Source organism: Delphinapterus leucas, chromosome 1 (genome assembly GCF_059928025.1).
Source record: "Delphinapterus leucas isolate spDelLeu-1000000601 "Yukka" chromosome 1, BTC_Dleu_Yukka2, whole genome shotgun sequence".
NCBI lineage: Eukaryota > Metazoa > Chordata > Mammalia > Artiodactyla > Monodontidae > Delphinapterus > Delphinapterus leucas.
In genome coordinates, this window is record NC_143129.1 from 132,398,908 (window position 1) to 132,426,315 (window position 27,408).

Below are 27,408 nucleotides of genomic sequence, written 5' to 3' on the forward strand. Positions count from 1 at the left end.
ATGCCGTGGAGCGGCTAGGCCCGTGAGCCATGGCTGCTGAGCCTGTGCGTCCAGAGCCTGTGCTCCGCAACGGGAGAGGCCACAACAGTGAGAGGCCCGCGTACCGAAAAAAAAAAAAAAAAAAATTTTAGTTTATTGTTTTCCTGTGTTCCTGCATCAAACTTAGATTCTCAGTGTAATAGGGGAAAAACGGTATTTTTTGAATGTTAAAAAAAAACGCTTTTCAAATAATTAGAGCTAAAAGGATTGGGCTCTTCTAGAAAGTGGAAAAGTTTCAAGGAACAATTATTTAGTACCTATCACAAAAGTTTCTCTCATTCTCACAAGAATGCCTTGAGGTACATATCATTATGTACCCCATTTACTTATGGAAAAACAGGTTCAGAGAGGTTAAGTAACTGGCCCAAAGTCACACAGAAGGAAGCAGGAGCTGAACCAAGGATGTTTAATTCCATAGCCTATGCTTTTGACTACCACACTAACCTGGCCCCCTTACTTTATCTCCTCAAGTCTCAGGGTCCTCAAGTGCAAAATGATGACAATGACATGCTTCACAGGTTGTCATGAGTATTACAGAAGATAATGCATTGAGAAGAGTTTAGTCAGTGTCTGGCACATGAAGTACACTCATTACCTATTCATTATTATCAGTATCAGTGTTGTCTAATATTACAGAATTAGTGGATGGGAGAGCTAAGAGGTGAAACCAGTCCTAGCTAATTCCAAAGCCTGTGATTTTCCCATGGAGTTGGGTGGGAACTAGTCAGATCTGCTATAGAATGAAAGGTATTCAAGGATAGATGATCTACATAGTCCCACCTGATTCCAAGAGTGTATAGTTTCTGCCTTTATTTTCATGGGCCAATAGCAGTTAGAGTTAGGCTGGGTAGGAAAGACATTCCTTCATCCTTCCCTATTTCCAAGTGGCCATGGCATTATGGGAGCACAGGTGGGGTCCCTTGGCTTCATCTCATTAGTCAAACCCAGCTGGGTGTGGATACCGCTCCTATATCAAATTGGGTGAGCATGCAAGTTCCCTTGTCACCTAAGGCCTTGGTTCTTTTATCTATAAAATGGGGATAATAATAGGAGTTAGCCTCATGGATGGTAAGGATTAAAAGCGTTAATACACGTAGAGCACCTGTCTCCATGCCCACAGAACCTAGCCAAAGTTCAGAGCAGCCTCCTTTAGCTGGTGGCTCTGTTTATTATTCTCATCCGGGAACCGAGGGTGAGCAGGGCATTGTTTAAGGACCCGGGAAGCCATGTTTTGCAAAATTCACTTCCTATTGTTGGACCTGTCCGACTTGTAACCGGCTGATTTAGCATTTGCTCACATGTGTAAAAGCCAGGACGTGAAAGGGCTTGGATCCCTGTACAGAACACATAATAAGGCAAACAAGTTTTGCTGTTCCTGTTTTTGAGCTGCAGGGAAAGACCAAGGGCTATTTTTAGCTGTGGTAGGTGTGGGTTCTGGGGAGGGCACTGGGGCCGTGTTTGTTACATTACGTTTTAACATAATACAGAGTCACCAGGCTGAAGGGATCTGTTACGAGTTGTTTTTATTAATCAAAGAGTGGTTCCTCCCCACCCCGAGTTGAGATTTTCAGACTTAATGGGCAGCAAGCAAACAGTGCCTGATACACAGATTTAACCTAACAAAAATAAATCCTTTGTTCTATCAAGTTTCCATGAGGTACCCTAAAAACAGGAAAAAGAAATATGTCATAAACACAGCATTGCCTTCATTTAAGTTGTTCTCTCAGTAAAAAATATTTTGTAATTATACTATTGTATATCTCACACAAATAAACTTTGGAAGAGGGTTCTGTGATTCAGGAACAAAGCACGAGCAAGACCTTCCCTTGGAATTTTCTTGAGCTCTTTCAGGTACAGACAACACATCTATCTGAGATGAGATGAGAACCAGCACAAAGTGGGGGAGGTGGGAAATAATTACATCAAGTACGGATAATTTGGGTTTGAGATATTAGAAACAAAATGCATATTGCTGGGGTATAATAAATGATGTCCTCCAAAATCAGACATCAGGAATTCACTTAAGAAACATTAGCTGAGTGCCTGGGATGGGCATGCCGCATGAGATGCAAAAAAGAACAAGACAGGGCTTCCCTGGTGGCACAGTGGTTGGGAGTCCGCCTGCCGATGCAGGGGACACGGGTTCGTGCCCCAGTCCGGGAAGATCCCACATGCCACGGAGCGGCTGGGCCCGTGAGCCATGGCTGCTGAGCCTGCGCGCCCAGAGCCTGTGCTCCGCAACGGGAGAGGCCACAGCAGTGAGAGGCCCGCGTACCACCAAAAAAAAAAAAAAAGAACAAGACAGCTTCGGTTCTTGCCTTAAGGGAGCCCGCGGTTCAGAAGGGAAAATATTATAGATAAGAAAACAGCGTGACAGGTGCTCTCACAGGGGAGATACCCTCCTAGACTGACTGGACCATTTCCAAGTTGCTTAATATTCCTGAATTTCAATTGCTTCATCTCTGACATGAGGCTAAGAATTCCTGTGAAAGACGGAAAGTTTGTGCGTATGTGGTTAAAGCAAACAAAAAAAACGCCCACGTCCTCTTTCCCACACCACAAAATGAAACATTAAGAAAGAGGTAAGCACAGGACACAGAAATAAGGAGTTTTAACCTAAGAGAGAGGCACAAGGAAGGCCCAGGATGACAGTGAAGGATCCTAGGATGACAGCTGTATACTAGGCCCAGGGGCTACCTGTCCAGGTCAGAGCCGGTCAGAAGGCACCCAGAGGGATTGCTTCAAAAAGATAACACTGATAGAATCCCAAATGTATTTGAAATTTTTCAGAAAAGATTTATGCAACTGCAGACAAGTTTGAGGTTGAATTAGAGCTAAGTACACAGAAAATTAAGCAAGCTTAAATAAACAGGAAAATGACTCCATGGGAAATTAAAAATTGTGCAGGAAAAGTAAAACATCTAGTGTGCTAGATGACACAGTTGTGAAAATGCTGATCTGGCTCAGATTAAGTTATACCTATACTGGGAAGATAGGAAAATGGGGAAAAGTGTGTGTACGTGTGTTGCACGTGGGGTGGTGGGTTGATGTCAGATAAATCCTCATCTTCCCATGGTGGAAAGCCAATAAATAATGCCTAAAACAGAGAAATCACCAATTAGCAACATAAGCATGTTATAGAGAGATATGGAGGGGAATAACAAAAAAGTCAGCTGAGGTGTTCAAAGTGGTTGCCTCTGAACCATGGGAAACTGCACTGTGTGGGTTTGGGGAAAGAGAGGGGAACAGGAGGTAATTACCATCTCTTGTATCAAAGCATGCAGAACTTTTTGACTCATTAACTACCTGCACATATAACTAAATTATCCAAAAACTAAAATTTAAATTATAAACTGAATTTTAAATTATAGCTACACAAGAACAGAAAGTGCTGGAATTCCTTGCTGTGTTTGTTGACAATCATAAAAGTCATGTGCACATCCCATGAAAACTTTTCTGAGAAAGAACTGTCATCACATGGTGTACCAGGCTCACTGGGCCTTCATATTATTCCTCAGATTTGCAAAGTCGGCGTGTTGATAAAGCATCATTTGCTTAAAAACAGGAGGGAGGATAATAACATTATTTACCCTCATAAGGTAGCTGACAGGGTCAGATGAGAAAAGGTAGAGACTTAGCCCAGCACTCTATAAATATCGGCAAGTTATCCTATCTGTCCTCCTCCTCTCTGTTCTAATTGTATAGTTATCCCCAGGTGATGCCCTTAGAGCCAGGGGGAGAAGGGGCTTGCTCTCTCCCCCTTGTACTCAGCTCTGGCTGCCATAAGAGAATGCCAAGGGCTGGGTGGGTTAACAATGTCTTTATTTCTCACAGCTCTGGAGCCTGGAAGCATGAAATCAGGAAGCCAGCATGGTCAGGTTCTTGGTGAAGACCCTCTTCCTGGTTTACAGGTGGTCAACCATCTGCTCATTGTATCCTTACATAGCAAGGTAAGTGGGGATAGGAGAGAGTGGGAGGGGTGGTGGTAGAGAGAAAGCGCTCTCATTTTTATTCTTATAAAGGCACTAATCCCATCATGAGGGCTCTACCTTCATGACCTAATCACCTCCCAAAAGCCCCATCTCCAAATACCATCACATTGTGGATTAGGTTTCAACATACAAATTTGGGAGGACACAAAGATTCAGTCTATAGCAACCACCATACTGGCTGGATAGCTGGAATGTCAGGTGTGGTGGTGAGCCAACTGGGACCATGCCAACAAGGGTCACCACCCTGAGGATGGTGAAACAACAAAATAGAAGGAGACATGACCTGTTGCCCAGTCCCCAACCTCCAGTCTAATAATGAGAAAGAGATACACTTCTATCTTGTTTAAGCTCCAGGCAGCTGTCATATTCTAACTAATACTCATCTTAATTTCATTCATATTAACAGTAGGAGTTCTAGTAGTAGCAGTTACTTACGGTGTTCTAAGGAGGGACACCTAGCTCAGACCTGGAGACCTGAAGTGCTGATATGTATACAAAACTGAACGAACTATTAGGCAATCAGGCAAAAAGAAAGGCAAGAATACTCTGGGCAGAAAAAACAACATAGACACAGCACTGAAGATGAGAGACACGTAGTGTTTGGGGAACAGAAAGTGGTTGAGGTTGGAGTGGGAGAGGGAGGATGCAAGAAGCAAGGCTAATGAAGTAACAACGTTATGCCCTCATAGGTCTTACTGAGGAGTTTCAGTTATCAATCAGGGACAACAGGGAGCCACGGAAGGAAAGTTGATGTGATTCGATTTTTTTTTCCCCCTGTGGACTAGCACTCACTGATCTTATTTATTTATTATTTTTTTTGAAAATTTTATTTATTTTATGTATTTATTTTTGGTTGCGCTGGGTCTTCATTGCTGCGTGCGGGCTTTCTCTAGCTGCGGCGAGTGGGGGCTACTCTTCATTGCGGTGCACGGGCTTCTCATTGCAGTGGCTTCTCTTGTTGTGGAGCATGGGCTCTAGGTGTGCGGGCTCAGTAGTTGCGGCTCTTGGGCTCAGTAGTTGTGGCTCACGGGCTCTAGAGCTCAGGCTCAGTAATTGTGGCGCACGGGCTTAGTTGCTCTGCAGCATGTGGGATCTTCCCGGACCAGGGGTCAAACTCATGTCCCCTGCATTAGCAGGCAGATTCTTAACCACTGCACCACCAGAGAAGTCCCTGTGATTCAAATTTTAATTGATGTGTTTGCAGTATGGAGAATGGATTGGAGTCAGACAGGATGGAGGCAAGGAGACTGTTTCAGTAATTAAAGCAAGAAATAAAAGGGGCCTGAACTGTGGTGGGGTACCGGGGGTAGAGACACGAAGGCAGATTTGGACAGATTCAAATGACAGGAGGTAGAATCTGACTCAACACGAAGGTAGAGGGGGAAATGGGTATTGAGAATTAGGACCAGATTTCTGGCTATTTCCCTGGAAGGATGACTGGGCCGTTCATGGAGACAGGGAACAAAGGAGGAGGAGTGGTTTTGAGGAGGAACACAGAAGATGCTGATCTTGGTTGCAGGAACCTGCAAACATCCAAATGCTGAAGTTCCAGGGGCTACTAGATATTCAAGAGAGAGTCTGGGGCTACCCATGGATTTGGACGTAATCCAGAATTAGTCTTTTCAAGCATTTTTGAAAAGTGAATTAGGAAGGTGATAGGGTAATCACCACCACCAGCAGAGGAAACTGAAGCCCAGAAACATCCAAAACCTGCAGCCAAGAAAGTTAATCCCCTAGTTTTGCTGAAAGGAAGGAAGGGAGGGAGGGAGGGAGGAAGAAAGGAAGGAAGGAAAGAAAGAAGGAAGGAAGGAAGGGAGGAAGGAAGGGAGGGAGGGAGGGAGGAAGGAAGGAAGGCAAGAAGGAAGGAAGGAAGGGGGAAGGGAGGGAGGGAGGGAGGGAGGGAGGGAGGGAGGGAGGGAAGAAACCTAGACCGTACAATTAAATACAACATACAACCCTGGATCTTTGCAAAACTTCTACTCGGTACTACCAATCACTTCTCTCACTAAGTCAATTATTTATTCACCAAACAATAACTGAGGACCCAGCTGTGCTTTGCGCAGAACTAGGAGTTGCAAATATATAAGGCAAACGAGACAAAGTCCCACTTGAACGACTTCTTTTATTGAAGAGGCTATTCTGACTGGGGAAGACAGAAATTCAGCCAACAACAACCGGAGAATGTCAGGTAGCGAATGGTAAATACTACGGTGAAAAGAAAGCAAGACGGGCTTCCCTGGTGGCGCAGTGGTTGAGAGTCTGCCTGCTGATGCAAGGGACACGGGTTCGTGCCCCGGTCTGGGAAGATCCCACATGCCACGGAGTGGCTGGGCCCGTGAGCCATGGCTGCTGAGCCTGCATGTCCGGAGCCTGTGCTCCGCAACGGGAGAGGCCACAACAGTGGGAGGCCCAAGTACCGCAAAAAAAAAAAAAAAAAAAAAGCAAGACAAGTATGATCAAGAGTGATGGGAGATACTTTAAACTGGGAGATCATAAAGACCTCTCTGAGGATGTGTTGTGAATAACAAGATGAGCCAGCCATGCAAAAAAATTCTAGGAAAAAAGGGACCTGCCCGTGCAAAGGCCCTACGGTGAGAAGGGACTTAGTGTGAAGGTACAGTTAGAGGCCCGTGTGGCCAGGGTGTGGTGAGTCCAGGGAAGAGTCACAGGAGATGGGGTCAAGGGAGGTGGGTGGGGGCCAGAGCAGGGGGCTTGCAAGTTAGAGTTTGGATTTTATTCTAAGTACAATGGGGAGTCATCAGAGGGTTTTAGCAGCAAAGTAACCTCAATGAACCTACATGACCAATGGTCCTGGCTGCTGTGTGGAGGGCAGACTTTGGCAGGAGTGGAAGCAGGGATGAAAAGCCATAGCCCGCTCCTGTTCTAGCTCCACTTCTATGCTGTCTGTCATCACAATCTTCATTTCCTCACGATGACTGGGAGAGGTGGGAGTTATACCCCAGTTTTCAATGAGGATTTTAGCTTTATATCCTTCCACAAAGCCAAGTTCAGTTTGGGGCATGTAGCTGTCTCTTTAATAATATTTGATGTTTGATTAATAAGTTAAACAACCCATTGATTCCATTTATTCAAAGAATCAGACAAAGCAATTAAAAGGCCTAAAAACAAAGCCCAGACATAGCAGCTGTTTGCTGGCCCTGGTCAGTTGCTTGACCGAGAAGCCTTGTCAAGCTCAATCAACAGGGTGAAGCCAAGAGTTCACAATGACACAGAGTTCCCAAGTCTGCCATTGTTCTCTCTCCCCAGGGTTAAGCTGTGTCTCTGTGCCTCCAGGAATCTGCAGGAAAACAAAAACATTCTTTCTAAACCTGGTGTTTTCAAGTCTTCAGTGGTGTGTCATTCTCTAGCCATCCTAGAAGCACCCCAGGTTTGGGTGTGAAGCCCGGGCAGAGCATGGCTCACACTTTATCTGCTTCCTCCCAGATTCACTAGTTAACACAGAATCTTTGGGCTTTCCTCGCAAACAAGGGCCTGAATCACCACAGAAGCCCAGGAAAGGCATGGTCATACTTCCTGCCCTAGCTATGCAGTTCCTGGGCCAGGCCAAGGCATCAACACCAACCATTGGATCACTGCCATTCTCACATAAAAGGCGCAGGGCACTAGAGCCGCCTACCCGACACAGCCCCTCCTGGGGAGCCCCACCCTGCCCCTGCTGAGAAGATTCCATGACCTGATGGTCAGGAGTGAACCTTTGACCCAAAAGAATTTCCAACATAGAGTAGCCTTTATCTTGCAACCTGGCATGACAAGATGAATGAAGGCAATCAAATTACTCTCCTAGGATGTAAAGCCAAAAAACAGAGGCTTGATAGTCAAAAGTGGGCCCTGGGCTGAGAGGTGAGGCAGTAAAAGTAGAGCTAGTAACTGTGGTTGGCCACGTGTAAAGGATGAAGAGGAAGCCAGGGTAGAGTATTTGTGCCCATGCACATCTGAGAGAGAGAGAGACAGAGAGGGAGAGAGGGAGGGAGAAAGAGGGAGGGAAGCAAAGTCAAGAACCGTGCTGTACAGGACTGTAGCTGCATATGGCTCTTCAATTTTATTGATTTGTTTATTTATTTGGCTGCGTTGGGTCTTCGCTGCTGCGTGTGGGCTTTTCTCTAGCTGCGGTGATCGGGGGCTACTCTTCGTTGTGGTGTGCGGGCTTCTCACTGCGGGGGCTTCTGTTGTTGTGAAGCACGGGCTCTAGGTGTGCAGGTTTCAGTAGTTGTGGCACGTGGGCTCAGTAGTTGTGGCTCACGGGCTTAGTTGCTCCGTGGCATGTGGGATCTTCCCAGACCAGGACTTGAACCCGTGTCCCCTGCATTGGTGGGTGGATTCTTAACCACTGTGCCACCAGGGAAGTCCCTCAATTCTAGTTAAATAATAATTTTAATTGATTTAAGTTAATTTGTTTAAATTTAAATTAATTTCTTTAAATAACATTAGAAATTAAAGATTCAGTTTCTCAGTTGAATTACACAAATATAGAACATTTCTATTGTCGCAGACAGCTCTATTGGACAGCACTGGTCTGTAAGATCCACTAGGATAAAGAATAAAAGATCTTAGTGCCAGGTTTTCAATTCCTGATTCCAATTGACATGAACCTCAACTATATATACCTCCTGCCCTGTATTCCATGAGATCCTTTGTATCCTTATAATTTGCATCTACCACCCTACCTCTCCCATCACTACCTTTTACTTGAGCTAGACTTTAGTTCTTACTATATTCAAAAGAATCTTAATTAAGAACATATTTTTGACTGATATTACTAATAGAAATAATAACAACCAGTACAATTTATTGAGTGCTTCCATGTATGAACACCATGCCTTAGCATTTTACATGCATGTTTTTATTTAATCTTCACAGGAACCTCATAAGATAGATTTTTATCTCTATTCAACAGCTGAAGGAACCAAGGCACAGAGAGGTTAAGCAAGTTATCCAAGGTCACAGAGCTCACAGGTGGTAAAGTAGGAATGGAATCGATCTTCCATCTTCAATGATTGATGCATAGGTACCTGGCTTGCCTTTTAACCATGGAAGCAGACTGCAAAAAGTGGCAGGTACCCCATCCTGGGACATCGTAAATAGGAACTAGAAGTCTGAAGCTTCTTTAGAGATCTGTGGATTCTGGGACACCTACTTAGGGCAGCTGGTCTGGTTCCAATCATCTCTCTGCCTAGCATTTTTTTCTTCCACTAAAGAACAGGAAGTTTGAGAAGTGACAGGCCATGGGCACAGGCTGACCCTGCTGCAAAATAGCCCCTCAGGAGCAAACTGCATGTCCTGTGAACCCGGGGACTGGCCAGCGAAATTCCCTGATGCTAGAACTTTGGTCAGAGGACCTAAGTTGTATGCTGATTGGTGCTGGAAGCCAAGTTTGGTGGGGGAAGGGAGTCAGCACATACTTCTCTGCTGAACTCCATTTCCCATTTGGTCTGGCAGCTTGTTTTTAACGAGGCCAATCCAAAAATTCCGTGTCAACATTGCTCTTTTTACTGGAACCTCAAATGCAGCCCCCTGGGACCTGGCTCTATCTCTGGGCAGACATCAAAAACAACTCCTTTTTACTTTGAAATCATAACAGTCTTCTAAGAGCTACCCACTTCCTTACTTTCTTTCCCCTCTCTGAGAAAGAAAGAAAGGGCCAGGCTTTGTGGGGTGCAGCACCCCAGGATTTATGGTTGGCAGAGAAAGCCTCAGGGCTGGCCAGGCTGAGGGGGTTTTCCTGGACCCTGCTGTCAGTTTTCCCTTTCTTGTGCTTCCAAGGCCTCGTGGTTCCTGCCTGCTTGTCTCCTGTCCAGGACCAGCCTGATGAGTAGGCACGGCTTTCCCAACCCCCTCTTCACCCTGCCACAGCTGCCTTCACGTTGTGACTTCTGGGGGTTGTAAAAGATGCTGCCACAACCAAAATCCTCTCTCCGTGGGTGACCGAAGCATGATGCATCCGTCAAACTTCCGTAGCTCCCCAGGGTTCCTCTGCTTTGGGGAGAGGGGCCACTTTTTAGCCGCTTCAACACTTGAGATCCCAGCAGGAGGTGGGAGGTGGGGAAGGGTATGGGGGTAGGAGGAAAGAAGACACGTTTTGGGAAGGAGAACACTAGTGATTAGTGGACAGTTAAAGGTGGATTTTTTGGCAAGTGGTACGTACTGACAGGGCATGTCAACGGTGGGGTTTGCTGCATATAAGGTTCTCTCCAGGAGAGAGAAGGTGAGAGAAAGGCTTTTCATGCCCTGTCCCCTGGGCATGACCTGGCTCCAGGTCTCCTTTCTCTAGGAAGGCTTCTGCAACTCCTGACTCGCCCAAACATGGATATGTAGTCCTCCTCTGTGTCCTCATAACATCCTGTGCTTCTCTCCTTTGTGGCACTAGCCACTCATTCATCACCTCTCCACTTTCCTGCCATTCCTCTTCACTGTTTCCTGCCGTGTTCCCAGCACCCCTGCATCTACGTAGTGAGGTTAGCAGACACCTCCACTATTTTGAGTGAATGAAGGAATACTAGCTGCTCCTTGCAGAGCTAGGAGAGGAGCAGCTGAGGGAGTAGTGGGGAGATTGGTGCTCTAACCGAAGTTGAGGCTGTGATTCACGAAGAACGTGGTGGTTAAGCGGCGTACGTCGAGTGTGAACATGCGCTCCATCACCTACTAGCTGTGTGCTTGGGCAAGCTGTTTCATCTCTCTGTGCCTCAGTTTTTTCATTCATAAACTAGGGATGATAATAATACCTATCTAATTTTTTGTGTGAGAAATAAATGAGTTAATATATTTAAAGTCCTTATAGTTTAACACATTGTAAGCTCTTAATAAATGTCAGCTTAAGAAAATTTTTAAAAACCCTAGAAGAGTCAGCTCTTTAAGCTGTCATCATTCGTTGCTGACTTGCTTTATTCCCACCTCGCTGGCCTCCTCCTGTTGCTTTAACATGCTGGCCCATTCTTGCCTCAGAAGCTTTTCTTTTGGACTCTATCTGAAAGAGCCCACCCCTTGCCCTCTTTGGGTTTCATCATGAAGCACTTACAGTATAGTGCCAGACACCGCATCTGGGCATTACTTTATTTGAGTTTTGTTTGTGTCCACATAAAAAAGTAAGCTCCATGAAGGCAGGGGCTTTGTTTTATTCACTGTATCATTCCTTGTGCCCAGTATACTGTCTGCCACATAGGAGGTGCTTAGCAACAGTTGTTGGATGGATGGATGGATGGATGGATGGGTAGATGGATGGGTAGGTGGATGGATCCACTGACCTCCTTTGGGAGACTTCTGGGACCATTTCTCCCATCCTTCCCCTCCTCAATCTCCCAATCACACACCGTCATGTGCAGCCCTTTCTCCGACTCCCATTCTACCAAACTTGCTCTCTGGGTCCCTTTCCCCTCAAATGGCCATTTGCCCAAGCCATGCACTGTCTCAGGTGGTGGGGTTCCCACACAAGCAGTTTGGAATTTGCTGACTAGTCCAGAGAGATCAGCTGCCCAGTGTCAGCTGTTAAGGGGACACAGTGAACAAGACAGTCCAATGGGAGAGGCAAATGAATGGAGACATGATTACATCTGCATTGAAGCTGTGTCAAGAGAAACCCAGGGAGTACAGGGCCACTGAGGAGGGGCCCATAACCTACACCCAGGCAGGAGTTCCCCTTAGACCCAAAGCTAGGCTCGACCATAGAGCCTCATCCTAAATAAAGAGCGTGAATAGATGACACACAGCTAGTCTGTTGGATTTCTCCTGAGCTGAAAAAATACCTGGAGGACCAAAGTGAAACCGAAAGCTTTTATCAGTCACAGGAGCGCAGATTTGATATCATCAAAGAAATATTTTCAAGACGTGGGGAAGGGCAGACAGTGTAATTAGCTGTGAGTAGAATACTTCCCGCTTTTGAGGGTGGAGAGAACTTGGGCTCCAGATGCTGTGGGCCCAGAATGGGGGGAGGAGTGACCCAACTCGACTCGCAAATCCCTGCTGGGAAGGGAACATTTCACCAGCCTCTGTCATCTGTAAATCACAGACTCAAAGATCGTTTTGGTATTTTTTAAATTAATTTTTATAGTCCCAGAAGATTCCTGCTGATCATAGTTCCTTGATATGATTTTTTAAATAATTTTCAAAATTAGAGTGTTATGGGTTGAATTTTATCTCCCCGCCCCCCCGCCAAATTTATATGCTGAAGTCCTAACCCTTAGTACCTCAGAATGTGACCTTATTTGGAGATGGGATCTTTCCAGAGGTAATCAAGTTAAAATGAGGTCATTAAGGTGGGTACTAATCCAGTATGTCTAGTGTCCTTCTAAGAAGGGAAATTTTGGACACAGAAAGGCCTTGAGGGAAGAAAATGTGAAAAGACATAGAAGACAGTCATCTACAAGCCAAGGAGAGAGACCTGGAACAGATTCTTCTGTCCTCAGAAGGAGTCAAGCCTGCAATACCTTGATTTTGAACTTCTAGCCTCTAGAACTGTGAGATAAATTTCTGGTGTTTCAGCCACCCAGGCTATGGTACTCTGTTACAGCAGCCCTAGGAAACTAATACAGAGAGTAAATAGCAATTCTTCTTCAGACTGAGACAAAAAAGAACCCCATCCATGCCTTTCCTAATCACTGGTAAATTCAAGCATTTCACAGGATAGTTTAGTTTCTCAATGAGAGTACATATGTTATATGTATATCATACCTATGGTTTGGTACAAGACAGAGAGTAACCAAGCCTTTACATTCCTGGAGGGGCTAGTTGAGTGTCAGGCACAGAGATTCAACTCAGTTTAACAAATATTTATTGATCCTTCCATGTGCCAGGTGCCGGGCTGGAGATGCAGAAAATATAGTCCCTGCTTTTAAGGAGCTCACAATCTGGTAGAAAAAGCGCAAGTGTATAAACAACTATACCTCAGAATGATAAGCACAATGATTGAAATGCATAAAATGACACAAGGAAGAAGTGCGTATCTCAAGGAACGGGGGCTGGTCAGAGAAGCTTCTCAGAGGAGGGTCTGATCTGAGTTAAACTTGCCATCTTCTCTATGAGGTTACAAATCAGGGAAACAGATTGCACTAATACACGCTACCAGTCTGAATATGTTTTCAGAAGCAGAAAAACCATTTGTGAATCATTGCAGCATTGTTTATAATAGCCAAAAGAACTGGAAGCCTCCCAAATCTTTATTAATAGACAGTGTCAAGTAAATTATGCTATATTCATAAAATGGCCACCCTATAGCAATTATGCAACTGTTAAAAATGAGGTAGAGTTATATATACTGGAAAAGTATATATACTTTTATATACTTTACATATACTTTCCAAGTTATATACACTTGGAAAGATCTCCAAGACATTAAGTGAACAAATTAAATGGTAGAATAATGTACATAGTATGATACCATTCATGTTATAAGTAAAAGGATATATGAATAGTTACTCAGATTTATGAATGCATGGAAAGAATCTGGAAGAATACATAAAAACTGGTAATATTAGTTACCTGAAAGGATGGGAGAGGAGAGGCAGGGATATTTTATATATATGTATATATTCATTTAATCTTTTACAATAAAAAGGTTTTAAGGCAAAAACAAATTTTAAAAATATTTCCTGGGAACTTGCTCTGATGCCTGAGCGGACTGCTGGAGAATTCACCTCCCAGACAACTCAGCTCTGCTCTCTCTCCTCATGCTGCGTCCACCCAGCCAGCATGTGCGTTTACACAGTGGCCCTGTCCCCAGATCCTCAGTCATGTGCACACTGTTTGCTTTGCTAGACTTATAGCTAAGAGCTGTGAATTTAACAGCAGGCAGAACTGGCTTCAAATCCCCAAATTTTCACTCACTAGCTGTGTGACCTTGAAAAAATTATCTTTATCCTCTGAGCCTCAGTTCTCTCATCACAGGGTGATTGTATGAATTTAAAAGGCAATCCCCATTGAGGGCTCAATGAATCGTAACTTAAAAAAGATAAATAATAGGAATCAGCCAATGTTCAATTGATCCCCACTGAATTCAGACCACCCCCCAGGTTGTACTTACCTATGGCCAACTGGACTGTCTACCTCATCTTAGGTGACTGAACTTCTCCACTTTTAGTGAAAAATTGTATCATATCAAACCAAAAGGAAGTAAATAATGGGATTTGAAGATTTGATCAAGAGTGTTCATCTTTAGTAAAAACAGATTCTACCTTCTCCCTCTGTCCTCTCTATTCCCACTCCCTCTGACACACACATCCACACCTCCCCACACACACCTCAAAACCACTAGAAGTTTGGGCAGAACTGTTCCCATGGGAAGAAAACCCAGTATGACACAATCCAAATGTGCAGATTTGCTGTATCCATCAAGAAGTTTCTTTAAAATAATGCTTGCCCTGTAGCATTTAGCATATGTTTATAGAATAAATGCAATTCACTAGATATTTATTCAGTCATCATAATATTAAAAATAATAGTGGGACTTCCCTGGTGGCACAGTGGTTAAGAATCCGCCTGCCAATGCAGAGGACACGGGTTCGAGCCCTGGTCCAGGATGATCCCACATGCCATGGAGAAATTAAGCCTGTGGGCCACAACTACTGAGCCTGCACTCTAGAGGTCACGAGCCACAACTACTGAAGCCTGTGCGCCTAGAGCCCATGCTCTGCAACAAGAGAAGCCACCACAATGAGAAGCCCGCGCACTCCCCGCTCGCTGCAACTAGAGAAAACCTGCGCGCAGCAACAAAGACCCAATGCAGCCAAAACTAACTAAATAAATAAATCTAATCCTTAAAGAATAAATAAATAAATAACTGTGCAAATAACAATCTAGAAACGCTAGCAGAGTATTTCAAATAATGCCTTTAGAAAGTAAACCCACCTAAAATAATAATGCACAAATTGGTGCTATTTAAAGGCAAAATAGCTGTACTATAAAAAGTGACACTGATACTACAGTCTCAGCGTCTACATGTCTTTCACATGTCTTTCAAACAGTATGAAAAGCTGTAACTTCAGGGTCTACCTCAAATAAAAGCAAAAACAAGTAAAATAAAATAATAGTGTAGTGAATTCTTGTCATTTTCAGCTATGTAGCACCTGAGCCTCCTTCTTATGTTAGGGAATTCTCTCATTCTCTGGGTTTAGGGAAGAAGCAGAGACCTTCCTCCTTCAACAGAAGCTGAAAGAAAACAGGCATCTTTTCATCCCATTCCCTGGCAGCCAGAGCTCTGGCCTGTACACTGGACTCAGCCATTTGGATGTCTCCATCTGGAACTTTAAATCTGGAGCAAGGAATATAAAGACAGGGGGAAGTCTCGAGGTGATCACAGCCTCACAGTGAGTCTCACAACCAGACAGCTCCTGGGTCCAGGCCTGGGCTGTGCTCTCAGCTGCCCTGTCTACCTTAGTTCCTGCCCATTTTCCACGCCTGGTTCTCCAGCCTCCCTGTCGATCCTGTGAACTACCCCAAATCCTTTCAATAGCTTCCTATTCTCTTTAAGTTAACCAGAGTTGGTACCTATTTATTTGTAACAAAGAACCCTGACTGGAACTAATCACTGAAAATTATTGAGCAGCTACAAGCGAGGAATTATTCTAAGCTCTTACAGGGAGTACTTCACTTAACCTTCATAACAACCCTGGGAGAATGTAACCGTTTACTCCCATTTGAAAAGTGAGAACACTGAGGGCTGTTGAGGTTAAATAGCTAACACAAGGTCAACAGCTAGAAAAAAGGCAGAGTCAGGATTCAAATCCAGATCCATCTGACTGAAATCCATTTAGCTCTCTCTTACTCAGCTCCCCACATATTTGTAGATTAGTTTACCAGTTACTCAAAGTGTCTTATACCTTACCTCATGTAATCCTGACAGCTCCTTGAGGTTGGAATTTTTAATCCCTTTTTTACAAATGAGGAAACTGAGCCTCAGCAAGATTAAAAGCAACCTGATCAAATATTTATCATAAGTCTTAAAACTGCACATACTCTTTGATTCAACGATTTCAGGTCTGAGCATTTATCCCAAGGAAATAATCAGAGGTGTGACCAAAGATTATTCACTGAGTTGTAATCTATTGCAGAGGAAAACTAGACACCATCCTTATGTCCAACAATCAGGAAATGGCCAAATTAGGGAATACCATATGATGGAATATTATGTGGTCATTAAAATTAGTCTGTAGAAGCAGATCAGTGGTTGCCTGGGCTTGGGGGGAATGTGGGGACTGACTTCAAAGGGGGTATTCCGGAACTTTCAGGAATGATGAAGATGTTCTAAATCTTGACTGTGGTTATAGTTACATGAGTGCACGCAGTTGCCCAAATGCATCAAATCATACACTTAAAGTGGGTGCATTTATTATATGTAAATTATACCTCAATACATTTTTAAAAAATTCTTCTGTAGAAAAGATTTTTATCAAGAACAATGTTCCTAAAATATTAAGTGAAAAGGTTACAAAATGATATTTACAATATATTTATTTCCATGTGTGTTACATGCATAGAGAAGAGATAAGAAGGAAATATACCAAAATAACAATAGTGGTTATCATTGGATGGTGGGAACTATGGGTAACTTAGACCTTCTTTATACTTTTCTGTATTCTTAAGTGATCAGAAGAAATAAACATAAAAAAAAAAGTTAATGACTTGCCGTATGTCACACAAGTATTAGAAGAGGCTAGAAATTAGGACTTTGCAGCCAATTTAATTGTACCTTCTACTATGCCTCAGAGTTTCTACTCTGTACCAGGAATTGTTGTATTGCATGCTTTGGAAAATTGCCTATAAAACATGTTCTTGCCTGTGAGGAACTTGAACTCTGCACAGAAAGGTGAGGAAGGAGTGATTACATCTGATTAGGGGAATCAAGAGAGGCTTTACAGAGGTAGATTCTATGATGAGCCAGGAAGGATGAGTGGAACCTCGATGGGCAAAGACCAAGGCCAGGAGGGCGAGAGAGTCTTCAGTCTGGACCGGGGGAGTCCTGTGGAAGGGAACACTGGGGGATGAGGTGACAGGAGACTCTGGAAACTCCATTAGGAGGGGCTCTTGAATGAGGCCTCAGCACCTGGGTCCAACAAACCACTGTACAAGGCATCCACATGTTAGCAGTGCTTAATCCCTCTTCCTGATAAAGATCTCTGAGTTATAATGTAAATCCGTGAGAAAATAAAACACAGTACTGAAAAACCTAATTTAGGACTAATTTGGGGGGCACATGACAGATGTGCCTGTACCATAGCCAGCTCAGATCTCCAGAAGAACAGCTAGGTGGCTCAGGGTTACTCGGCTACCTCTCCTTATCATACCATGAGGACCCCAAGGGCAGTATCAAGGCCTTATTGAATTTTGTATTCTGGTGCCCATCACAATGTGTACCTGTGACTGTTACAGAGTAGAGGCTCAGTAAATGGCTATGAAACAAATAAGGGAGACATTTACATTTTAAAAGGAAATCTAAGAGAGGAAGTATGGTGTGATGGTTAGAGCATGGACTCTGGAACTAGATTGCTTGGCTTTGAGTCCAGGCTTTGCCACTTACTGGTTGTGTGGCCTTGGGAAAATTGCTTAACCTCTCTGTGCTTTGGTTTCCTGTATCTATAAAATGAGATCATGAGAGTGTCTGTCTCCTAGGCTGTTTTGAGGATTAAATGAGTTAGTAGATAGAAAGCACTTAGAACAATGCCTGGCACATAGCGAGCTCTATAAAGTGTTAGATATTATTATAAGAGATTTTTCTAGTCCAACCTCCTTGCTTTAGAAATGAGGAAACTGAAGTCCAAAGAAAGGCAAGTGACTTGTCCAAGATCACAAAAGGAGTTGAAGGTGGAACTGAGGGCTCTGCATCTATCAATCAATACATCTGTGGAATGAAACATATACTGGTTGGCTTCTTGCCCTGTGTCTGGCATTGTCCTAGACTTTGGCTGGGGAACATAAGCCATGTTTCCAGTCTTTGGATGGGATGAAAAGATGTTTACACAAGAAACAGCTGGAGACCAGTGCAATACAGAATGCATTCCTAACTGGACAGCACAGTGAGAGACGGGAGGTCAGAAAATGAGAAGATCAACATGGGCTGGCTGAACCAGACAGGGGCCTCTTGGATCTGCAGGGTGGAGAAATAATCAGGACAGTGGCTTTCCATTTTTGTGTCTGAGAGTGACTGGGAAACATCAGATACCCCAGCTCCACAAACTCCTCCTCCACATAAAACTGAAAGGGGCAAGCCCTTTGGGATCAGGCAATCTGAGTTGAAATCCTGGCTCTGTCACTTATCAGGTAAGTGACCTGGGGACAGTCACTTGCTGTTTCTGAGCTTTAGTACCTTAACCTGTAAAACGGAGGTAAAAGTACCCTGACCACTGGGTTGTTGTGGGACCAAAGGAGCTAGTACCTGAGAGACACAGAAGATCAATCAAGATTAATCCTTTTTTTTTTTTTTTTGGCCTTCTTCTTTGGCCCACCAGATTGAGGAGTCCTTTAATACCTCTCTAATGAGGGACAAGATGTAAGATGGAGACAGAACAAATCAAATTAAATCATGAGAAGAATTTTAGTTATCTTCCCCTGAGACCTGGCAGGGGAAGGAGGGTGGTGAGGATGAGAGAGCATAAGGCTTTGGAAAGAGAGTGGTGAAGACTGCAGAGGAAAGTCCCAGTAAGGGAGAACATAGGCACTGAGGACGTTAGTTATGGCCAGCTCCAAGTAGGGTATCAACTTTCTTTTGGTGGAAAGGAAAGGTACCAGCATGTGTTGAGCCAGGCATCATGTTAGATGACAGGGATACAGCCTTGAACTATATATGAGTCTGAGCCTTAGAGGCTCCAGTCTTTTGATAGATATTAGCAGGAAAATAAAGCATTACAAGTCACATAATTATAATAAGAACAAGACAGCACAGAAGACAGCATGATTAATACTATGAGGAGGTCATATGGAAGGTGGGTTTTGAAGGATGAATAGGAGTTCAATTCAGGTCGGCAATCTAAGGAAGGGCAAATGACATAAGGTTCAGTACTGCTGGAGTAAAAATGGTTTGAAAAGATGAGTTTGAGAGATGAGGCTGGGGAGGTAGATGGAGGCTAAATGATGATAATCAGCCCTTATCCTAGAGTGATGGAGGCTAATAAAGGGTTTTAAATGAAAGAAGGACTGTGTCCAATTTTTAAGTTAGAAAGACACCCTGGCAGCAAAATGCAAGGTGCGTTGGAGTGGGGGAAAGCCTGGAAGCAGAATGCTGTTGAGGACACATTTCTGTGGCCCAGGAGAGAGGATGAGTGTCTGAACTAGGACATCATGTGGCCGTCTTCTCTAGAGCTCCTCAGCCACGTGCAATCTTATCCTCTTCTATCCGCAGCGTATGTTTTCCCTCACTCATGGCCCCCTGACTCTGGGCCATGTGTTGTGATTATCTGTATATTTGTCTTCCCTCCACTTCCAGTTTGGGAGCACTTTTCTTTCTCTGCATCCCTGGGCCAAGGAGCTGGTTCACAGTTGGCACTGATGTGTTTTGAAGGTCATGGGGTTTGCGAAGAAGAGCGTGGGGTGAACACAGCATGTGGTCCAGTTCATGAGCCAAACAAGAGCTCCAGGCCTTCTGTTCACTCACTTCCCTTCTGTATAAACTGTGCAAAGAAATATTAACCGCCTTCTCTATTGTTTTGTGAATCAACAGAAGAGTCTTGCATGTTTACCATCCAGAGCTTTAAGGAAATAACACATAATCAGGGGAGGAAAAGCCAGCTGGTGGTAGTTGGAGTTTGCCTGCGTGATTATTTGTTTCCCCTCTCATAAAAAAGTTGAAGTTGGTTCAGTCTAGGACATATTCCAGAGGTGAATTTGCCAGTCCACAAAGACACTTGGGTGCAAGTATTATTTTCTCCTTTGTTCTTCCACGACTTTCCCTTTGCTGCCTTCTGATGCTTCTGTGTGGGCACAGACAGGGCGGCTGCAGGTTACCCGGAACCTAAAAGTTGTTATCCCCTGACATCTGCACCAACAGCTTATGTAAAACGAGCTGGTTCCAGCAAGCACATGTCCCAGGCAGGAGCCGGTCCACAGCCAACATCCTCCAGGCGCCTGTGAGCTGCACACTGCCAGGGCCCGAGAACCAGGCAGTGCTGAGGGCTGCGGCTGCGTGGGGCGTTGGGAAGAGCTGCCTCTGAGGAGGTCCGGGACACGTAGGCAGAGAAGTCAGGCAAAAGAGGACTGAGAGTCCCGGGCAGCACCTGTTCCCAGGGAGTAAATAATACTTTGCCCTCGTGTCATAACTCCTGTGTGTCACCCATAAGGCATCCAGTTCATCCTGCACTCTGGGCCCCAGCCTTGCACCAGTGTGCTGCTGGTTTCAAATGTGCTTTGGAAAAGAAAGCAAAGGTCCTGATGGCTTCTGCTCCCTGCTCGGCTTGGTGTCCCTCCCGGACTCTCATTTCACAGCTGCCGTCCAGCTGTAGGGCTCACAGGGCGAGCCTTGCCAAGTATTTGAATCTGGTGCCTCCAGCTTTGGAGAGGAACGAGGTGACAGGGGTAGAGAGCCTGAGATGCACTCGGCTGTGGTCCCAGGAGCACAGGTGCTGGTGGCTGTAGCCTCATCCCTTCCCCGCCTTTTCTCTCCTTCCCCTCCCCCACTCGCCTCTCTGTTTACAGTCTATTCGCAGGACAATATTTGAAGTATTCAAAATATGGGCGTCATATCCCAAGATTGAATGCCAGGCCCATTGTGCGGAAGGAGAATTAGTTAAGTTTAGCGACAGGGAAGATTAATCCGTCTGTTTGGGAATGTGTCAGAGTTCGGCGATCACTCTTTTTTGAAAGGACATCATTTATCAGTTTAAGTAATAATGCTTTGGTTCAAAACTTGGGTACTAAGGGCAAAGAGGCCTGGATTCAAATTCCAGCTTGGCCACGAGCCTGCCGCAGAATTATATTTGGGTAAATCCCTTTGCTCCCATTTGTTGAGTGACCAACTCATCCAGGTTTGCCCTGGGTTTTCCAAGTGCTGGGAACCCCGTCAGTCAGCCCTGGGCACACCTAACATAGGATGGTTGTGCTTAGTTTCTCCCGCGTGAAGTCTAACTGAATAAGACTCATACAGTGTTTGCCACAGTGCCTGGTGCACACCGAGCACGCTGCTAAGTAAGCTAGTATGATGTCCTTTTGAGTGGTCAAAGGTCTTGGGGTACTCAACTGTGTCTCTTGTACTGCTAGAGTGCAAGAGACACAGCTGCAAACAAAGCTGTCACTGTGTAAACATGGCAGCATTTGTGACTGGAGCCAGCCCTGTTAAGTAGCTAGTGTAACCTCTACTTTACTTTACTGATGAGGAAATTAAGACTCTGAGGGATAGGACTTGCCAAATGTTAATAGGAAAGGAAGGACATGGATCTTGAACCCAGACCTTCTACATCAAGCCCTGAGTTATTTTGCCCTAGATCATTCCACCTCCCTTGAGGCCATTCACACTACAGCTTGAGTACTGCCTAAGCCTTTGCTCAAGCTGTCCCCTCTTCTGGAACGCCCCAGCCCACTGCCCTGGCCTGTGAGCCCTCCATCTCTTCACCTGGCAAACTCCTACTCTCGGCGCCCAGCTCAGGCCTCACCTTCTCCAGAAACCTGTACTGACCCTTCTTCTGTCTCTACCCTCTGAACATCCCTTGTGTATCTCTGCTGCGATAGTTCCCTCATGGTATTGTAATGACTTACTGATAGACTGTCTCCTGTGAGCCCCTGGAATGCAGGGATAGTTTTTCTCTTTCCACCTCCCCAGAGCCAAACACGGTTCCTGACACAAACCAGGTGCTCTGTGAATGTTGTGGAACTGAACTGAATTCACTAAGGTCTGACATGATTGTTTTATACTTAGTAATAATAAAATAGCTACAATTACTTGAGTCTTATGATATGTCAGGCACTATGCTGAGCATATATATTGTCTCATTTAATCCTCACAACAAACTCATGAGGTCTGATAAATGACAAATAGGAAAACAAGGCTCAGAGAGTTCAAATAACCTGCCCTAGGTCACAGAGCCAATAAGCATCATATCCAAACTTTGAGTCCAGATCTGACTAACACCCTCTTAACCTCTGCGCTCTTTACTGTCACTGGTGCCTAACTCAGTTCCTTGCATAGATGAGGCGCCGGTTACTAGCAGACAAGGTGGATGGATGGCATGGTGCAGGGACTGGCAAGCTCTCCATGGGATGGGCAGTACCGGACACAGGCTCACTGTCTTTGGGCCCTCAGAGCCAGCTGGGGTGTGTTTTCAGGAGCTGCCGGCTCCCTGGGCTGGCACCGAAAGCCCTTCCTAATTCCAGGGCTCATTTTCACCCTCATACCTTCCCAGACTTTCTCATCATCCCAGGGCAAGGTGAGGTCTGACAAACCTAAGGAATGCAGTTGAATTGTCTTCAACAAAGTTTTTGCCGGTAAAACTTGGGGGACTTTCCAGGCACTTTCCTCTGACGTTTCAGCTAAGAACACCAGGATAAGCTGCAATGAATCAGCCCATGGAAAACGAGGGCCATCAAAGTCTCCCAGGAAGTCAAGTTGCTGTACACGTGTCTTCACCCAGCCAGGCAGGAAGTCACAGGCAGCCCAGGGTCCTCCAGCCTACCTGTGGGGGGATGGGCAGAAGGACAGAAGAAGGAGCACTGCTGCCCGGGTGAGGAAGGCTAGGTCTAGAGGCAACTTCTGATCTATAAGAAGCCTCAGGGAGAAGCAAGAAGAACTATGATCCTGCAGCCTGTGGAACAAAAACCACATTCACAGAAAGATACACAAGATGAAAAGGCAGAGGGCTATGTACTAGATGAAGGAACAAGATAAAACCCCAGAAAAACAACTAAATGAAATGAAGATAGGCAATCTTCCAGAAAAAAGACTTCAGAATAATGATAGTGAAGGTGATCCAGGACCTCAGAAAAAAATGGAGGCAAAGATCGAGAAGATGCAAAAAATGTTTAACAAAGATCTAGAAGAATTAAAGAACAAACAAACAGAGATGAACAATACAATAACTGAAATGCAAAATACACTAGAAGGAATTAACAGCAGAATAACTAAGGCAGAAGAACGGATAAGTGACCTGGAAGACAGAATGGTGTAATTCACTGCTGAAGAACAGAATAAAGAAAAAAGAATGAAAAGAAATGAGGACAGCCTAAGAGACCTCTGGGACAACATTAAATGCAACAACATTCGCATAATAGGGGTCCCAGAAGGAGAAGAGAGAGAGGAAGGATCCAAGAAAATATTTGAAAAGATTATAGTCAAAAACTTCCCTAACATGGGAAAGGAAATAGCCACCCAAGTCCAGGAAGCGCAGAGAGTCCCACACAGGATAAACTCAGGGAGAAACACGCTGAGACACATAGTAAACAAACTGGCAAAAATTAAAGACAAAGAAAAATTACTGAAAGCAGCAAGGGAAAAATGACAAATAACATACAAGGGAACTCCCATAAGGTTAACAGCTGATTTCTCAGCAGAAACTCTACAAGCCAGAAGGGAGTGGCATGATATATTTAAAGAGATGAGAGGGAAGAACCTACAACCAAGATTACTCTACCCGGCAAGGATCTCATTCAGATTCGATGGAGAAATCAAAAGCTTTAGAGACAAGCAAAAGCTAAGAGAATTCAGCACCACCAAACCAGCTCTACAACAAATGCTAAAGGAACTTCTCTAAGCGGGAAACACAAGAGAAGAAAAGGACCTACAAAAACAAACCCAAAACAATTAAGAAAATGGTCATAGGAACATATATATAGATAATTACCTTAAGTGTGAATGGATTAAATGCTCCAACCAAAACACACAGGCTTGCTGAATGGATACAAAAACAAGACTCATATATATGCTGTCTACAAGAGACCCACTTCACACCTAGGGACACATACAGACTGAAAGTGAGGGGATGCAAAAAGATATTCCATGCCAATGGAAATCAAAAGAAAGCTGGAGTAGGAATACTCATATCAGATAAAATAGACTTTAAGATAAAGAATGTTACAAGAGACAAGGAAGGACACTACGTAATGATCAAGGGATCAATCCAAGAAGAAGATATAACAATTATAAATATATATGCACCCAACATAGGAGCACCTCAATACATAAGGCAAATGCTAAGAGCCATAAAAGAGGAAATCGACAGTAACATAATAATAGTGGGGGACTTTAACACCTCACTTACACCAACGGACAGATCATCTAAACAGAAAATTAATAAGGAAACACAAGCTTTAAATGACACAATAGACCATATTGATTTAATTGATATTTATAGGACATTCCATCCAAAAACAGCAGATTACACTTTCTTCTCAAGTGCGCATGGAACATTCTCCAGGATAGATCACATCTTGGGTCACAAATCAAGCCTCAGTAAATTTAAGAAAACTGAAATCATATCAAGCATCTTTTCTGACCACAATTCTATGAGATAAGAAATCAATTACAGGGAAAAAAACGTAAAAAACACAAACACATGGAGGCTAAACAATACATTATTAAATAACCAAGAGATCACTGAAGAAATCAAAGAGGAAATCAAAAAATACCTAGAGACAAATGACAATGAAAACACGATGATCCAAAGCCTATGGGATGCAGCAAAAGCAGTTCTAAGAGGGAAGTTTAAAGCTATACAAGCCTACCTCAAGAAACAAGAAAAATCTCAAATAAACAATCTAACCTTACACCTAAAGGAACTAGAGAAAGAAGAAGAAACAAAACCCAAAGTTAAAAGAAGGAAAGAAATCATAAAGATCAGAGCAGAAATAAATGAAATAGAAACAAAGAAAACAATAGCAAAGATATATATAAAACTAAAAGCTGGTTCTTTGAGAAGATAAACAAAATTGATAAACCATTAGCCAGACTCATCAAGAAAAGGAGGGAGAGGACTCAAATCAATAAAATTAGAAATGAAAAAGGAGAAGTTACAACAGACACGGCAGAAATACAAAGCATCCTAAGGGACTACTACAAGCAACTCTCTGCCAATAAAATGGACAACCTGGAAGAAACGGACAAATTCTTAGAAAGGTATAATCTTCCCAGACTGAACCAGGAAGAAATAGAAAATATGAACAGACCAATCACAAGTAATGGAATTAAAACTGTGATTAAAAATCTTCCAACAAACAAAAGTCCAGGACCAGATGGCTTCACAGGTGAATTCTATCAAACATTTAGAGAAGAGCTAACACCCATCCTTCTCAAATTCTTCCAAAAAATTGCAGAGGAAGGAAAACTCCAAAACTCATTCTATGAGGCCACCATTACCCTGATACCAAAACCAGAAAAAGATACTACAAAAAGAGAAAATTACAGACCAATATCACTGATGAATATAGATGCAAAAATCCTCAACAAAATACTAGCAAACAGAATCCAGCAACACATTAAAAGGATCATACACCATGATCAAGTGGGATTTATCCCAGAGATGCAATGATTCTTCAATATACACAAATCAATGTGATACACCATATTAACAAACTGAAGGATAAAAAACATATGATCATCTCAATAGATGCAGAAAAAGCTTTTGACAAAATTCAACACCCATTTATGATAAAAACTCTACAGAAAGTGGGCACAGAGGGAACCTACTTGAACATAATAAAGGCCATATACGACAAACCAACAGCAAACATCATTCTCAATGGTGAAAAACTGAAAGCATTTCTTCTAAGATCAGGAACAAGACAAGGATGTCCACTCTCGCCACTATTATTCAACATAGTTTTGGAAGTCCTAGCCAGGGCAATCAGAGAAGAAAAAGAAATAAAAGGAATACAAATTGGAAAAGAAGAATAAAACTGTCACTGTTTGCAGATGACATGATACTATACATAGAGAATCCTAAAGATGTCACCAGAAAACTACTAGAGCTAATCAATGAATTTGGTAAAGTTGCAGGATACAAAATTAATGCACAGAAATCTCTTGCATTCCCATACATTAATGATGAAAAGTCTGAAAGAGAAATTAAGGAAACACTCCCATTTACCATTGCAACAAAAAGAATAAAGTACCTAGGAATAAACCTACCTAGGGAGACAAAAGACCTGTATGTAGAAAACTATAAGACACTGATGAAAGAAATTAAAGATGATACCAACAGACGGAGAGATATACCATCTTCTTGGATTGGAAGAGTCAATATTGTGAAAATGACTATACTACCCAAAGCCATCTACAGATTCAATGCAATCCCTATCAAATTACCAGTGGCAGTTTTTACAGAAGTTCACAAAAAATCTTAAAATTTGTATGGAGACACAAAAGACCCCAAATAGTCAAAGTAATCTTGTGGGGAAAAAAATGGAGCTGGAGGAATCAGACTCCCTGACTTCAGACTATACTACAAAGCTACAGTAATCAAGACAATATGGTACTGGCACAAAAACAGAAATATAGATCAATGGAACAGGATAGAACTCCCAGAGATAAACCCAAGCAGCTATGGTCAAGTAACCTATGACAAAGGAGGCAAGGATATACAATGGAGAAAAGGCAGTCTCTTCAGTAAGTGGTGCTGGGAAAACTGGACAGCTACATGTAAAAGAATGAAATTAGAACACTCCATAACACCATACACAAAAATAAGCTCAAAATTGATTAGAGACCTAAAGGTAAGACCAGACACTATAAAACTCTTCAAGGAAAACATAGGCAGAACACTCTTTGACATAAATCACAGTGAGATACTTTTTGATTCACCTCCTAGAGTAATGGAAATAAAAACAAAAATAAACAAATGGGACCTAATGAAACTTAAAAGCTTTTGCACAGTAAAGGAAACCATAAACAAGACACAAAGACGACCCTCAGAATGGGAGAAAATATTTGCAAATGAATCATTGGACAAAGGATTAATCTCCAAAATATATAAACAGCTCATGCAGCTCAATATTAAAAGTCAAACAACCCAATCCAAAAATGGGCAGAAGACCTGAATAGACATTTCTCCAAAGAAGACATACAGATGGCCAAGAAGCACATGAAAAGCTGCTCAACATCACTAATTATTAGAGAAATGCAAATCAAAACTACAATGAGGTATCACCTCACACCAGTTAGAATGGGCATCATCAGAAAATCTACAAACAACAAATGCTGGAGAGGGTGGAGAAAAGGGAGCCCTCTTGCACTGTTGGTGGGAATGTAAATTGATACAGCCACTATGGAGAACAGTATGGAGGGTCCTTAAAGAACTAAAAATAGAATTACCATATGACCCAGCAATCCCACTACTGGGCATATGCCCTGAGAAAACCATAATTCCAAAAGACATATGCACCCCAATGTTCATTGCAGCACTATTTACAATAGCCAGGTCATGGAAGCAACCTAAATGCCCATCGACAGATGAATGGATAA